Here is a 17,771-nt window from a genome sequence, read left to right as displayed (position 1 = left end):
GATTCCAGTAGAGCATAAACACAGTCTTGAATTTCAAACTGAAAATCAAAGTAAGGGGGCTCTTGCACTCTGGTCAGAGGGATTCAAACACAAGCACATAGGTGGACTTCAGAAATCTGCCTGAGGATTTTCCCCAGAAATAAACACTTCTCAGACTTCTCAACCAAAAGACATTGCCTAGGCATAAATGCCAAGAGAGTATTAAAACCGATGATACACAAGTACAAAGCAGCTGCTAATCTACTGAACACTAGATCAGCAAATGCCAAATAAGCCCCTGCTTCCCTCTTACAGCTCAGGGAGTTGTCTGCAGAACAGCTCTCCGGAACATGGGGATCTGCTCTCTCCTTGGCCCTCACCAGCTAGGTCAGCAGCCTGTATCTCCACAAGCCCACAAACATTCATCCTGATTTTGAGAGGTATGCAGTGAATACTAAGAGAATGACTAAGAGGAAGAAATATAAAATTGAAAGAAAAATATGAGCAAAAAGAGGAAGAAACAAATAGGTGAAAGAATAAAGGCAGGTTTCAATATTTTCAGTTTTGCTTATCCAACTTTTTTGAGGAGATCAATAATCTTTCTTCTAATTGGGGAAGCGAACAGAAACCAAGCCAATTAGCGTAAGCCAAGCTTTAAAGGCAAAAGGACAAAATAAAGAAGGGCTTGATTGGAGCTGTTCTGCATAGCTCATTCCATTTTAATTTTACGGCTCCTGCTCCCTGTCGCAGTCTTGAACTATAGTGCTACATTTGAATGCCTCCTACTTGACATCTGCAACTCTGATACATCCTTTCTCTTTTAAAGGACAAGACTTCATTACCTATACTGAACTGGAAAAAAACCTCATTAAGAATTTGTGTTTTCTTTATAGTTTTGCCACATTAACCATCATTTTTCCTTCTAATTCAGTCTCTTCAATATGACTATCAAAAGAAGACTTATTAATTTTTTTAATAGGTTTTTCCAGCACAAAGTTACTCACACACACAACACTTCAATGTGTAACTGTGCTATATTCACTAATGATTAATAAACATTCTTCTGGACACTTAATTTCTCTGGAGACATAGTTGGGAAATGCACCCATTTTTGTTCTGTAAAGTTAATAAGATTTTAAATAAATATTTTATCTTTATCTTTTATTATCCACTATTAATTTGATTATAAAACATACAAGATAGGTACACAAAGTAGGGCATGTCATTGACGGAAAAGCTAAACAGACTGTTGTTCTGCAGAGTATCCATAAATCACTATCAGGTTTAAAGTGTTAATTAAACACTTCCATCTTGCACTAAGACTCCATAGTGCTAGAGGACTCCATTGGAAAAGTGGTTCAGAGACACATTCTTATGTATAAACAATCTTGTACCATCCATAACTCCACCCTAATCCTTTTCTACTTTAACTAAATAGAATGATGGCCAGCTGAAAGGAATCTCCATGAAGTCTGAAATTCAAATAAATTTTTTGCAGCTGTTGTGGTCAATATACATTACAGTTGCAGGCAACTAAGAACATGGCAAGCAAAATGAAGGGACAGTTATTAATCCAAGACTGTTAGCCAAGCAGCAATTTGAGAAGGAGAGTGCATTATAGATCCTGCTGAGTTTAAGCAATAGCAATGAGCAAATGGTGATAGCATCAATTTAAATTTGTGCAATACCAGACCAACCTCAGATCAGCAATAAGGGCAAATACCCACAAGAAATACCTTGCAGTCAACTTCAGAAGAGATGTTAGCAGAAAAGTCTGCTGTAAATGCACTTGTATCTCTAAAGATGTTCTGTAAGGACAGCACTGAAACACTGATGCAGTACTACAAGAGGCACATGTTAGCACTGTCAGTGCTGAGTACCTTCAGTCAGCAGAGCACAATCCAGGCTGTTGGCATCTCTAAAAATATGACTTAGAGAAGGAACTGCCAGCCCACTGTTCTTAAATGAGTTTTGGTTTCTCATTGCTAAGTAGGAAAATCCGATAGAGAATCAGATTGATTTCAGTGGCATAACTCTCAAGTTCAAAATTAAGCATATACTTAAATGCTTTTCTGGATCAGAACCAGGCACTTCAGTAGCTTCTGGGCTTGAACCTTTGGTAAAGTCAAAAGACATAGTAGTTCCAAAATTTTTCTATAAGTACACAAATTCAGATATTTGAAAATATAGACCTAATGGTACTCTGTGTCCCGAGAGTCAGCAAGGATGGCTAATGTTAGCAAAATACTTAATATTCTTTTGTAGGATCCTAGTTCATCTAATTCATCATACTCACTGAATGCAGTATGGTGCTTTTATTTATTTATTTTTTTCTTTTGCCATCACATGCTTAAATTTAAACACTTTTTGTCTCGTTTTTTCGCAGGTGATAAAAGCATACACAGACAAAGACAACACAGGAGACAAAGACAACACTGCATTTCAGGAAAGGTATTCTGTAACAAATTGTGCTCCCTCTAATTTTGATAAAAGTAGTTAGCAGTTGTTCATTACAGTGGGAGACTGCTGGTAGCTGAATGAAAGAACTGAGGGGGATAAGCATTCTACCCAGGGCCACGTACTGCAGCAGAGGCAAGGTGATGGTTAGTCAGGCCACAAGTCATCACTTAAGCTGCATAATTTTAGGATTCAGCTGCCTTTAGGGTTTCCAACTTGCATTTCTGGAAGCAAAATTTTTCCTCTCTATAAATCCCATTATCTTTATGACTGTCTAGCACAGAGCTCCTAGACTGCTGAAACCTCATTCTGTTTCAAATCCTTTGAAGACGCTTATTGAAAGAACATCAAACAAAACTTCCCCAACTGACACCTTTCTTGATATGAGCGTGCACAGCGTAAGCAAAGAAGCAGAAGCAGTCAGGACCACTGTAGGTACAGTGAATATTGCCTTTGGCATCAGTACATGAAACGGCACATAGTATCTGGATTGTCAAGTGAGGACTCTAACTAGAATTCAGATGTCTAATCAGAAACATGCACTTTCTATTTCTCAATTTTATAATTTCATTAACCCCTTCGCAGCTGAAAGCAGAGCAAGAAGAAGGTACAATCTCAAGAGTAGTAACCACCATCTTTCCAGTTCTGTCTTCTTCTCCTTCTTTTCCTCTGATATAAGGAGTCCCCTTATTCAGAGTCCTTGAGAAGAATCTGTGCGCAATGACAAATCGTGAACGAAACTGAGCCTCCGACTGGAGTCACCTGGTGGACGAACACGGAAATGCCACATACACCAAACATCGCACGTTGCTCTGCTGCTTTCATAACGCTTCCACTGCGATAAGGAGAGGCAGCACCACCTTGTGGCATTGCCCCTTGCATGCAGTCCCGAGAAGGCAGCCAGTTGCCAGCACTCCTACCCACGATTTCCTACCAGAACCCATTAACCCATTCAGCGTTTACCATCGGCAGCTGCACCACTGGGGTCACTTAACAGTTTTATCAATCTCAGAAGCTACTGATCGAGATATGTGAACAAATCAGATGCCTGTTCTTTTTGTAAGAAGTATTTCTCAGGCTTAATAAACAGTAAATCATTAAGTAAACAGAAAATGAAATCTACTGGTATGGTTTTTCTTTATTCCTTTTTTTTAAAATTACTTTTGCTTTGCTAAACACAGCAAGCTTTTTTACCCTTTTTCAATATGATACACTCTCTACCATATTGTATTTTTCTGCTTAAGTTCCAGTAATCTCTGTCCTTCTGTGAAAATAAGCAGTCAGTTTTCGTTAGACAACTTTAATCTCTCCTTGTGCATCAAATATTTCACCTAAGACATCTCAGGCTTCCATTTCCTTTTTCACAGCTACAGCACACTTTTTATTAGTAGCTGACTTTATATTCCTCTGTCTTTTCCATTTGAGGACTCCCAGTTCACCTGACAAAATGAAATCCTGTCATGCAGTCTTGAAATCTGTGATTTGTTATTTTATCACTCTTCCCTTTTTCTGTTCCCAGAAGTCATCCTTCCCTTCCCACATGGCTTTCAGGTTCTCCTCTGCAGTCATGATGACTCCAGCTTAGACCCATAGATTCACTAAGGTTGTAAAAGACCTCTAAGATCACCTAGTCCAACCATCTACTCACCATCACCGTTGCTCACTAAACCGTGTCCTCCAGTGCCACATCCACATGTTTTTTGAACATCTCCAGGGACAATGACTTCAACATCTCTGTGGGCAGCCTGTTCCAATGTACCACCACTCTTTCTGAGACAAAATTCTTCCTACTATCTAACTCAACAGCTCAGACCATCTGTGTACTCCTTTTTTTCCTAAAAATATTTATCTTCTTTCCAAGACCAACAGTGAGGAAACTCCACTATTAATCTTCCCCGTATTTAATATTCCTTCTCCCAGGATTCTTATCATGCCCCCCCCCCCCCCATCATCTCCTTACTCACACTGTAATTCTAAGCCTCAATTATCTCCAAGTGAAAAAAAAAACCATAAAAACCCTAGGTAGGCCTTTACTGTGACTGTTACAAAATTCAGTTAATATTAGAGCTATTGCATTATCTTCATTTAGTTGGATTCCTGCATCATACTCAAAAGTAGTCACTGCTACAAGTTGTTTCTTCATACAGCTTTTTGCTGTTAATGTGTGATTTAAAACAGACCTTAAAAGTTGCATGAAACAAGATGAGTGTAAAAATATATAGATATGGAAGCTACAGAATCAAAGAATCTATTTAAGTATGCTCTTATACACACAGCATCAAGAAACATAAATTAATCTGATTTTTGTCCATGACAAATATAGCATTCACAACAGATGGCAATATTACTGTGAAACTAAATCCTGCATCATAGAAATAAAGGGGGAAGGTTCAATGCTATAATCAAATCAGCAAAATAAAGCAGAGATGCAATGCAAATGCAAAAGAAGCAATGCATCTTTTTCATGTCTGCTCAGAATACAAGTTCTCCTGAAGTAGCTCCATCTCATATGGGCTCACAGACCCAGGAAGGACAGAGAGGTGCCTACTTCACATTTCCCATAACTGGTATTTAGGAACCTATATACTTTTAAAGATGTACACCAGCTAAGCAAGGATGAGGTAAGGTCAAGCAGTGGAGAAGAGCATAATAAAGTGCTTTGGGTAATTACAGCGCAGCCAGCTTAAGGTCGATATTTGAGAAGAGATGGTGACAAATTAGAAAGCAAACAACAAATCAAGCAGTTGCTAAGCACCTTGAAGAAAGACAAAGAGCTAATAGATTTTTGAGGAACAATTTCTGGTAAATCAATATAATTGCTTTCAAAACAGCTGATCTAGTGTTTGAGGGCAACAAGCTGCTATAATAAACAAAAAATGAATACAGTCTAGAGGAAGGTGTGCTAATTCCAGTACAGAAATGGTTGAAAGAAGAGGGTGAGATTATTAGTAGTAAAATTGGGAAGTAATTTCAAGATTTGTTTTCATTATGATATTTTGTATTTAAAAGCTATTGATGACAAAAATTTGTTATGTAATGTTGGCCACATGTAGGACTGGTTCAGAATTCAAAATGAACCTCACAAATGTAAAGGAGTGGCTTAAAGATCAAAGGCAATTACAGGTAACAAAAGAATCTAGGAAAAATATAACAAATGCATTATAAAAAGCCTTAGAGGAGAATAGAATATAGATGCTAGTGAGGAAGAGGAGTTAGCAGGTTGTACTGGTAAACACATGCAAGTAGAATCAATAATAGCGCTCATCAAAAAGATGTTTTAGCTAGGGAAATTAACTTGCATCTTCATACAAGTCAGAGCTGGTAACTATTCTACACTAACTAGAGCTGGTTATACTTTCATTGATGAATTATGTCCTGTTCTAGATATCATGCTTCAAATGAAGACAAACGGCAAAGATGAAAAACTGTTGAAATAACAAAGCCTATGAGAAGAGGACCAGATTTATTAGTTCTGGGAAAAAGAAAACTAAGCATGGCTATGAAAACAGTGCCCCATTACTGAAAAATTATGCAGCAAGAGGTAGGTGAGGTATTTTCCAAGTTTGTAATATCTATTTTAAAACCTTCAGAACATATTATAGCCAAAGAAATCAATATATGTCACACAATTATCATAGAATATATTTTTTTATTATTGTAAACCATCTGCATTTTAAATGAGTAATTAAATTACCATTGACTATGAAGACCATTCTCAAGTATCACTTCAACTTGATAGAATTCTATAGTACACATGCATGCATTTCCAATTTTAACATAGTCATCTTCTTGTCTGGCCCAGCACCAGCAAAAGCAGAATAGATTACATTTAGCTTTTTCTTTTTTTGCTGTTTTTTTTTTTTTTTTTTTTTTTTTTTTTTTTTTTTTTTAATAGGTACTTTAAAATTTATCTGCAACCAGAAATTCACATAACAAATGCAGTTCAGTTTAAAAAGTAAGGCTTTTAATCAAACAGTTATCAAAACTGTGTTTTCTGCCTGTACTCTTGACAAGATTTCTGAACTGGGCAACTAGTACAGAATAATTCTTCATGTTTTGTCCTATTCTGAGCAGAAGCATGGGGTTTTTTTGTTTGTTTGTTTTTAATCAGTCAGTGTAAATCCCTCAAAAATGCTGGATTTTTTTCCTTCAAAACAGAAGCTGTGTTAGAAACTCAAGATTTCCTTCCTCAAATACAGAAAATGGATTCTGATGTTCATTATACTCCAGCATGCAAGAACAATATTTGGTACCACTCTGTAAATTATCTAGTGTTACAGAATGCTGTGAAGCACCAAATGCACTGAGTTGAAACTAACGTTTGAAGTAGGATGTAAAGTACCCACTGAAATGTGCTTGCCAAATGCTGTTAGTGGGAGCTCTACATCTTTCATACTGCATTTCTAAATGCACAGTTTTATCATGTCAATACCTCATTTTCAGCACCATTATCTTGTTCCATACATTGAAATCCAACTCAGACATCCCAAGCACAGCTTATTACAGGGCTCTGAACACGCTGCTGTGGAGGAAGCAGTCAGAATTTTCCTGATATCAGTGGTTAGAAAATAACTCGTCTGAAAATACAATCTTAACTCTTCATCTCATACTGGTGTTTTAGCATACTTCGTTTTTTTATTACGCTATCAAAATGTTAGTTTGGTATGAATCCACAAGAGGGTAGCTGCACAACTACCTTGTGGCATAGTATTCTTTTGCATCTTTCCTGTAGATAAGCTGATCGAGTAGATTTGGACATGAGCCTGGATACAATTTTATGATATACTCTACCTCATTAATCAATTTCTAAGTTACCCACTGTCTTTTCAGAAAAATCCACCCATTTCAGCTGATGCAGTGCTCTTGCCTGAGCTTGCACTCAACTCTGTACGCTGCTGAGCAGCTGTTCTCTTTGCTGCAAACCAACTTCTCATTGCAGGAAAGGCTCTGAAAACTTAGTCAAGTTAAAAAAATTAAATTGAGAAGCCTTTTTGTTATAGGAGTATTACATAATAATGTATGGATTATTATTAGTGTGGCAGTCCAGTCACACTGAATAATCAGGTAATCAGTTTTTGGACTGGTAAGGAAGTAAGGAAATTACCTCAGGAGTCATGCCATGCAGCAGCACCTCCCAGCCCTGTTGAGAATGGACACTGCCTCAGCCACGCTGCCCTGCTATTGGGCAGCTCTTTGGTAGAACACCTACATACATTTCTTGATGTGTTCTCTTCAAAAGCACCGTAATTTCTTAAAGAACAAAACTAGGGAACTTGTATTTGACTTGCTAGTTTCATACCAGCACCTTTGGCTACATGTAGCCATGGTTTAGACCTATGAAGGCGTTTCTGCAGAGCTGGCAGTTCCTAATCAGTCTTTACTATAGCTTTATTATTGTACTACTATTTTTACTAGTATTTCTCCCTCATCCACAATATCAACTCTAGGTGGCAGGTACACTTGAATCTCAGGGTAATGCTCACATGCCACTAAAAAGCTTCGCAATTGAAACTGAAGAGTCATCACTCCTCATATGAGAAAGATATTGACTATTTCACAGCACATAGAGTATTTATATAATTACAATCGGTGGTAAAATACATAAATTAAGCTTCTAGGATATAGGCATGGAGTTCATAAAAAGATCACCAAATTGTGCTCAAGATGTGGATTTATACTGCTCTTAATTTGAACTATGAATGTAGATAAGTGAAAGCCACGTTTACCCTTGCATGAATTGTTTAACAATTGCGTTAGCACTCCTGCTTTACAAGTGTAGCCATCAGAGCAGACATTAGGAGTGGCATTTGGAGTACTGGCTCCCAGAATTTTCAGCTGCCAGGAGAATCCATCCAATTTGAGAGTACAAGTCATTAAATCAGAAAATTCTGGGAAGTAAAAAATCAGTTTTGCTTGGATTTCAGCACCATTGCCAGTTTTCAAGCCCATTATTTTTTGGTGACATGATTACATCAATTACAGTGAATTATATCCATGTATTACAACAAAAATTTTAAAAAGCAGTAATACAATCAACTGAATAATATATACTTGATTATACTTTTCACTACAAAGACATTCGGCCCCCTGTTGTCAGCAAGTATTACACTATTACATATATTTTAAGAACTATAACAGAACTAGGAATTCAGACTGGCCCTTTTGCAGTAGCACCCCATTCAACACAGGATCCACTAAGACCCCATTCACCATACAAACCTTTCTGCTTCCTGGCACCTAGGCAGAACCTTGCTAATCCCACCCTATTATCAACACAAGACAAGAGACATTAACCAGTCCTTACACGTGAATCCATCTAGGAATCATAGAGATCAGGGCCCCATCTGCAAGCCAGAAAATTCACTGAGTTCATGACCCATCTCCTTATTAACACCTTAATCAGAGATCCTCCAGATATAAAAGGGAGCAGACTACGGGTCAAGTGATTTGTCCTGTCACCACAGTCCCTTGCCAGTCATCCTCTTTCCCAGACACCTTCAGAGGCTTCTGAACCCCTGAGTGGAAGCACCCCATCACTGACCAACACACTTTTTTCTCTAGACATAAGCCTATAATGGCCAGAAACACAAGTGCATTCCCATGCATATAACTGGATACTCCTTGTACATTGTACCTTGTGATAAGCCAGATGCTCATAGTGTTTTGAGCACATTATGAGCATATAAGGGAATTCTCCATCACACAAGCTTTTACCATAGACACAGAAGAGACAACGGTGCCCTGAATACCTCCACACGCTTGTCAAAATGTTTCCACCAGTATCTACCAGTTTTAAAGTAAGCATACATTAATTCAATAATATTATGGTTGAGAACATGCCACTATTTCTGATACTTTTCAAACCAAGAGAAAAATTGTTTGAAAAAGTATTAATTGGTACAATCTTAAATTCTACATGGAGCTTCTGTGGTCTAATCCTTCCTTGGGAGCAGACAAAGCTGTCGGGCAGCAGAAAGCTATTTAACTTAAGTAGTAAAACTGCTGATTGAACTAAGTTCTGATGTGTAAAAAAGAAATAATCACTTACCCGTAGACTCTAAACTTAAAGTTTCTTGACTACTACTGCTGTACGAAGGCACTGGAGTGATAGAAAGTGAAGCTGGACAGGATAATGGATATATGTCATTTTGTGTAGGAAAACATTGAAATGCTGGACCACAGGCATCTTCAGATAGGATGAGAGGGAGATGAGGGTTCCCATACACATGTATATTTTTCCAGCGAAGCAGTCCTACTGCAACAGTGCCAGCAGCGTCGGAACCTGACAACAAACACCTGAAGTTAAAACTTGTGTCCTTGTTATGTAGTAACTTATGATTTTGGAGAAAGAAGCTATAGCAAGGTAATTTAATTTCTATTTAGAGTTATATGAAGTAGTCACTAATAGACACATACATGAAGGTCTCTCAAGTGTGGCCACTCTATAGAAAGAGCAGGGTAGCAGTGTAGAAAGTTCAGTGAAATATAAAATACTGTTAGATAATAGTGAGCTATTATCTATCTAGTGAGTTATTAGTAGGAGACTTATTAGCAGCAGATATTATTTAACAAAAATCCTTAATTCCTACTTTCATCCCTTTCTTTAGACAAAATTTTGGTTCATGTTTTTCTTGGAACCAGGATTGGAGATTTTCTAGGTAACTCCACTGTATTGTTAGATCACAGTTGGAAATAGGCAACACATTTCAGCATATCAATATTACTGGCAGTAGAGCTAGAAATGCAAAGCTTTGTCTTGGCATACCTGAACCACAGCTTTTTAGTCCATTTTTCTTGTTCTTATTTAGACTTCTCTGAATACAGGTACCTACCTACTAAATAGCTTATATCATAGTGCCTCATTACTTTATTAAAAATCATAGAATCACAGAATTGCTCTATGGTTGGGAAAGACCTTACAGATCATCAAGTCCAACCACAACCCAACTACACCACTCTGACTCTAACAACCCTCTGCTAAATCACATCCCCGAGCACCACATCCAAAAGGAATTTAAACTCATTCAGGGGTGGTGACTCAACACCAGTGTTGAGGAAAATGAAAGTATTAACACATCCACACATGATATAGAATTTATAGCTACTTTTTAACTTGGATATAACAATGAAAAATCCATAAGTACTTCTAGCATCTTACTCTACGTCCAGATTTTTGAAATAAGCTTGCAGCCCCTCTTTCTCCATTACCATTTCCAGCAGACATTGATTTTCACTTTTAGCAATAAATAATCATTCTACAAACTCATCTGAAAGCACATTATTGATTTTTTTTTCTGTGAAAAAAGAAAACCCCAAACCACAAATATAACACATGGAGGAGACTTAGTTTTCTTAGTTTAATCGATTCAGGAACATGCTGCCTGTATTAAAACTCCAGTTTCACTCTGAGGTTTATCTGTTAAAGAGTACATGCTGTACAGACTGAGACTGACAAACTAAATTTATAAATAAAAACTACTCAGAAGCTTTGAATGAAGACAAGACCCTCCAAGGTTTTAGCTGATGTGGCTACCAAGATTAAACAAAGTAAATAACAACTCTCACCATAACCACTTTTTGTAGCCACACTGTCTAACGAAAATATTGTGTACAGAAATGCGTATGTACTGATAGTACATGAGTGCACCCAGATATAAATATCTAGATAGACATCTATTCAAGATAGATACAGAAGCATGAGAGAGGGAGAACCTGGGACACTCAGTGAATGTCAATTCTAAATTACTTAGTTGCAAATCCGTAACAGTTGTGTCTGGTGAAGTTGTTGAAAGCTTTTAAAGAAAAGGAGAAAAAAAAAGAAAAAGGAAATAAAAGGCCCCAAACATGTACCACTTCAAAAAACACTTTATAAAATAGTTGTCAGAACTCATAAATCTATCTTCCAGGGTCTGCACGACTCTGTGGATCACAACCATAAACAAGGACCTGGCTACCCTTGCTGCTGCATGGACAGATGTGCTCAACTGCATGGCAGCAAAGCAGCAGCTGAGACAAAACAAAGTACTCGAATAAGAAACATTGCAGTGACATCTGAACAAAATCTGTGCCATGATTTTCTCAATTTGAAGCAACCACAGAAAGCTCTATCTATGTCTCAGTGCAGCTCCTCAATTGCACGGCAGGGAAGGGGTTGCTGAGATGAGCTGAAGAGTGCTTCACAGCATAACAGTGTACGGCTGGAAGCGCAGCAGCACTTAGGAATCTGTGACGGCGTTCCTGCCATGAGCTTAATGCTGTTCCCTGGTGCGCTGGTACGGCTATGCTTCACAGAACAACAAGCACACAAACCCTTCATTAGGTAAATGTAAATTAAATTATACATTGTGGAACTTTTTCTTCCAGTGTAGACGACAGAAATGGGCTTGATATTTGCCTAGAGCTGTGTAGATGCATTGCCCCAAGGAGTCAACGGATTCAAACCTGGCTACCCCAGTCCCTCAGGTTTCCTATCAGCCAACAAGTTTTTGTGCTGTCCTGCTCTAGATCCCTTCCTCCCTCTCTTCCCTTCCCATAGCATTCTATGAAGCAGTGGATCTACATCACCAGGTTGTCACTGCTGCACACAGATGCTCCCAGGCTGGTTCTCTCACAGACTCCACCATGCAAAAAACTCCCTGAAAACCTTTTTTTTTTTTTTTTTTTTTTAATTTTTAATTTTTAATATCCTCATACACCAGTAATCCTTAAAAACAATCCCTAATATTCCTCCTCCTCTACCACCACTGTAGGGCTGTACACAAATGCATAACACAGTAAACTCCTGTCTCTGCCCTGTGACAGAACAAACCTGAACTAACTAAGCAAGAAAAAAAAAATATTTACCCTGTGTGGTCTGTGAGTCTGCTCTGCCCGGGCTGCAGGCTGATGATGCTGTGGCAAGGTGACAGCGGCCGGTCCCCTGTGCCCCACGCACCCGCAGACCCCTGCTGCCGGTGGGCGTGCGGGATGCCCCCATCCTGCAGAGCCTCTTCCCTCCGTTGCTACTGCCCAGAGCCTGCAAGGTGCACGCTGTCACATGCTACAAGCTCAGTCCTGCTACACAACGCTTCTTTTCTTTTTCCTCCTCCTCTCTCCTTTGCCAGCTCGTCCCAACCCTCACAGTCAGACAGACACGGATGCTGCTTCAGCCAGGCTGCTCCGTCGGGATCCAAACTCCATCAGAGGAGGGAAAAAAGGCACCAGCATGCTCAGGAGGCTTTGCAGAGACACACAGGTGTTTGTTCAGTTAGCACTGTCTCAGTGCACAGCCCTCCCTGAGTAACAGTGGTAAGGACAACCAAGCTCAGCAGTGTCACACGAGGGCATGAGCTTGCTGAAGGCTGAGCCAAATGCACCTATGGGGAAGATAGTATGGCAAAAAGATTGCATGTATGGAGAGCTAACCCCCACAGCATTCCTTTGACAAAAACACAGGAGACTTTGGGGATTAACTTCAAGGCTACGTTTCTGAACAGGCTGATCTCCTGCCTCACCTGCCCCTGCCCAGGGCACAAGGCAGAAAGCCCAACAGAGTTTGGAGAGACTCATAACAATCATCAAGTCTAACTCCCAGCTCCACACAGGGCTGCTCAGAAATCAAACCCTGTGTCTGAGAGCCTTATCCAAATGGTTCTTGAAGTCCTGAAGCTTGGGGCCATGACCACCACCCTGGGGAGCTTGTTCCAGAGCCTGACCATCCTATGATGAAGAATCTTCCCCCAAAATCCAGCCTGATATCTGGACCACATTGCCTGCTATGGCAAGCAGGGCCGGCTCCCTGCTTCCCCTCCTCTGCTGAGCACACAGGAAGGAGACTTAAGATTGAGATTCCTGTCCAGAGACTCAATTCCAGCTGTGTATGTCCTGCTTACAGCTGCTCAGAAACACCAAAAACCCTAATGCACTCGGGAGGCCCTGACTGCGCCTCACAAAGAGACCAGGTGGGTCAGACATCCCATGTCTCCTGGTCTAAACCTGGCCCAGTTCTAGCAGCAGCTCTGGGTCTGTTCCATGGGGGAGAATCAAAAGCTCTGCAGCACAGGGAAGGAGGACTGAGCAGGAGCAGGACTATGCTTTAGATCAGGCTTGCTGCCTGCTCAGCTTGCTTAGGAGTTTGATTCAAAGCATTTCCTTGGGTACTTGCTCTGGAACTCATTCTCTTCATCCGCTGGTTAAACCTTCTAAGCAGTTAAGGGGGGTTTAGACACCACATTTCCAAATATATTCTGCAGTTTGAAATGTCTTAGTTCCTTTTGTTCTCCACAGATACGGATTATTCTGTTTTCAGGTGACCTATTTAATACAGTACCCTCACAAGGAAATACTGTTCTTCTCCATTTTTACTGAATCAGATCTTTATGTACATACTGTTAATGAATGTTAAAGCAGCATCTACAAGATAAAAGGTCACATTAAAAAAACAAAACAAAAAAAAAAAAACCAAAAAACCCAACAAACTAGTACCCAGCCCACAGAAACAATAAATAAAGTTAGAAAATAAAGCTTAATAAGCCCAAGATTCACAAACAACATCCTTAAAAGAGTAGGAAATTAACCTACTCTAAAGTGGATGGTGAAACTAAAACAGGATTTGGGAGTGGGGAAAGAATAGAGTTGAAACATTTCATCCAAAAATGAGCCCAGTTCACCCCACTTTGAGATTAATCCTCATCAAGTGGAATCTCACTATCTTAAAATTTTCACAGTCTCTATCAAGCTACACATTAATTTGAACAGAGTTTGTAACAGATTTAAGCTTGACAGGGCAAAGGAACAGATGAACAATTGCTCAGAAAATATTCAAGAATGTTTTTATTGGCCAAAAAGAGACAGAGCATTAGAGGAATGGGGTGTTCAGAGCCCAACAGCCAATGTGTGTGTGTGTTGTTTAAATCAAGCTGATGAAAATCCATTTCATCCCAATTTTTCTCACCCCAACTATGCTGTTTCAGGATTTCTGCCCCCAGCAGATTCTGACCTCACTAACTTCAGAAAACATCTGTTTCTAAACAGATCAGCACTCGCTCTGCAGCACTGTGCTTGTCTATCTTCACCCTCACTCTACACCTGCTCTACTCTAAACTCATCCATCAATCTGGCATTCACAATCCAGAAAGTGGAGGACCACAACTCTCCTGTACTGTTGGGCCACATGAAACTATGGTGGTTCAGCATACACGTTAAAGGCTACAGTTAATACCTGATTAGTCCAGTGCAATTACACAGACAGATATACGTAGAATAGTCATAGCCTTAACTGCCACTCTTCCTGAAAAGTATCTATAATAATCAAGTATTTACAAAAATATATTAAGTATCAACAGTATTTTTAGCATACAGCTGATTTATAGGTAACATAGCAACAAAAATCACAGCAACAGACCAACAGTACCAATCTCTACAAAGCAAAAAAACTTATAAGTTTATATCAGCACTTTTTTGTCTTGCATATATTTGGTACATATACGTATATAGAGATATATTTAGCCAAATGGGATGACACCAACTACTTTCAAGAAATTCTGTGCCAACTAAGCATATTTGACATTTGCACACAGCATAAAACTGAAAGTGCTTGTGCAGGACTTTTTTCCAAACTTTGGGTTAAGCAGAAAAAACAGCTTTTAGCCTCACTATATTTATATATGCCCCAGTTCAAAATTTTGAGCTTAACATCTCCTTGCCCAACTTTCAAATGCTGGCATTAGCTGCTTCAACATCTAACACAATTGAATACAAAAAAAAGCAACTTGACTACATTATGTTAAAAAAGGTGTGAAGTGAGAAATTTGTTTTTCCTATTGGCAACCACTATTTTTCCCCCTTTGTGGAAAGGGAATTATCCTTTAGTTGCCTGCCATTTAGATGTTTACTCTCAAGGGAGAACCAGATTTCCCATGTCTGTTATTACTTGCTTCATATCTAGACTGATCAAGAACTGACGTTTGTGCAAAGTTTTGCTAAAAGCTAAGCATAGATCTTTAATAGAGGAAATAAACTGTAAGTGTCACTTTTATACACATACACACACGCATGTACACATTAAAGAAATAAAATGAGTACTATGACTGCACCTACTGATGTGCAAGCAACTTTCTATGGTTTACATCAAGACTGAACCTTCACATCCTAGGACAGAATTTGTGGTTCAATCACAGAACAAGTGAAGCATGGCAAACCCTAAAGTATAATGCAGAAGGGCACATAGTCTCTAACTGATTTAGATGGCTGGTATTCCCAGGTTCTTCAAACAAATTGCAAGAGCAAGGATCATCTCAAGAGTCATTTGGAGCAAGATCGTAGCTCTGGTCTGTGAATTATTCTCTGGAAAGACCTGATAGTGGCCTTCCAGTACCTGAAGGAGACCTACAGGAGTACTGAAAGGGGACTTCTAATAAGGGCATGTGGCAACAGGATGAGATGGGATGGATGAGAGGAAATGGCTTTAAACTGGAAGAGAGTAGATTTAGGACACACATTAGGAAGAAATTCTTTACTGTGAGATTAATGAGACACAGGAACAGGTTGTCTAGAAAGGCTGTGGATGCTCCCACGCTGGAAGCATTCAAGGCCAGGCTGGATGGGCCTTGAACAATCTGGTCTAGTGGAGGATGTCCCTATCTATAGCAAGGGGGGTTGGAGTTAGATGATCTTAGAGGTCCCTTCCAACCCAGACCACTCTATGATTTATAATATGATCCAGAGCTTATAGTGCACCAAATACAGTTCAGATTTTATTTCTCAGAACAACATATGAAGCCACACCTAAAGTCATAAATGCTACAGAGTCAAATATTATAAAAATAGGGAAAAAAAAATTATCAGACTGGCACAGGCCAGTTGAACTCAGATTTCTTACCTGTTTTTAAGATGAGCTGTAATCTCCTAAAAACTCCTTGCTTCTTTTTCCATAGTACTCATGGATGAGCCCACTTCATGAAAATTGGGTGATTCTTTTGCCTTCTGCATCAGACATCCTAGAGGCAACTTATGCCTCTAGGAATATAATATATAAGTCTTTTTTCTCCCTCAGAATTTCAGTATTGTACCAGACAAGGAAGCTAAGCTTACTCTCCCATAAGGCAGCAGAGGGGGGTTGGGGTTTCACTACACATTCCACTTCATACAGCTGCCTTAAGCCCATTAATCACATTTACTAGCTGCTAAATGCTCCCAGCTGTGAGTAAAGTCCCCTGAATTTATTCAGTCTTGTACCTTGCTAGCTACTTTGACTAATAAAGTGCAAGACAATTCAATTACCTCAGCTGAGTGAATGCTTTAATCTCAGCAATTTAGAGCCTTGATTTTCTTGTTTAAGGAGATAAAACTATTTGCTTTACACCTCAGGAAATAATCAGAGGCCAGTGACATGATCCTGGAGGAACTCATGACAATGAATCATGGTTTTCAGCACAGCGTGGAGAATTGGGCAAGGGACCACATGCCAAAGTACAGGGAGAATCTCAAACGCTCGATGGCTACTGGTGCACTCAGAGCTCTCTTCTATACGATATCCTGAAGGAAAAGATCCAAATCATGCCTTTTAATGAAAGAATGTGTCAAGATGCGTCCATATAAGAGAAATCTGAAGGAAGCACCGAACATCTGAATTATGACACTTTCTAAACTACATTTAATTTTACAGTCCCAATAAGTCACTTTCACAGTCTAATTAAAATGGGCTGTGAGTCAAGTCCCAGATTTTCAAGAAAACTACTGGGCTTTGAAACAAATATTCCAAAAAACTTCCCACGGTTTTCATTTGCAGTCTCAAAACCAGGCATAATCTAGTGCAGAGATAATAATAATAATACCAAAATTGCCTCTTTATGCATTTGACAGTAATCTGACATAGCTGAATATCATGCTATATCTGAGAATGCATTAAAATTTGACCATACGACTGTGTATTCACAAAATTCTCCCAGATCTGATGTACAGTACTGGAGTCTAATTCCAGGACTCCAGACCCAAAGCATATATATTTGCCTTTAAAAAAACTCTTTCTGCTGGTCTTTTCTTTGGATGCTGCAACAAATAATTTCAAAGCACTGCAAGGGTCAATGCTGCAGTATATACATAATAAACATAATTAATTATGGCCCTGTTTCACAGGTGTCTATAGAATAGTATGCTCAGCAAAAAAAAGAAAGCATACTGTTCATCATCAGAATGACACTCCACAGTAATTATTTATGTTCTTCTGGGAATATAGGTTCCAGTACAAGGTGCTCTCTGTTGCAGTAGCTATACTTGAGAAAGGTATAAAATAATAACATTTATATAAAGGATCAGAAAATTGCAAGATTCTGATCCTGAACTCCAGCAGTTACTTT

General features: G+C 39.1%; 1 long non-coding RNA gene across 1 annotated transcript in view; it reads right to left on the bottom strand.

The window, feature by feature from the left end:
• Positions 1 to 16,522, bottom strand: part of LOC125699258 (uncharacterized) — a 33,048-nt gene extending 16,526 nt beyond the window's left edge. The window contains exons 1-2 of the long non-coding RNA XR_007379491.1: positions 16,295 to 16,522; positions 9,485 to 9,718 (exon numbers count right to left, since the gene is read on the bottom strand). This is a non-coding gene — a long non-coding RNA (uncharacterized LOC125699258). The remainder of the gene's footprint in view (positions 1 to 9,484; positions 9,719 to 16,294) is intronic.
• Between the last annotated feature and the right edge of the window lie 1,249 nt (positions 16,523 to 17,771).

Source organism: Lagopus muta, chromosome 1 (genome assembly GCF_023343835.1).
Source record: "Lagopus muta isolate bLagMut1 chromosome 1, bLagMut1 primary, whole genome shotgun sequence".
Lineage (NCBI taxonomy): Eukaryota > Metazoa > Chordata > Aves > Galliformes > Phasianidae > Lagopus > Lagopus muta.
This window is presented reverse-complemented; position numbering and strand designations above follow the sequence as displayed.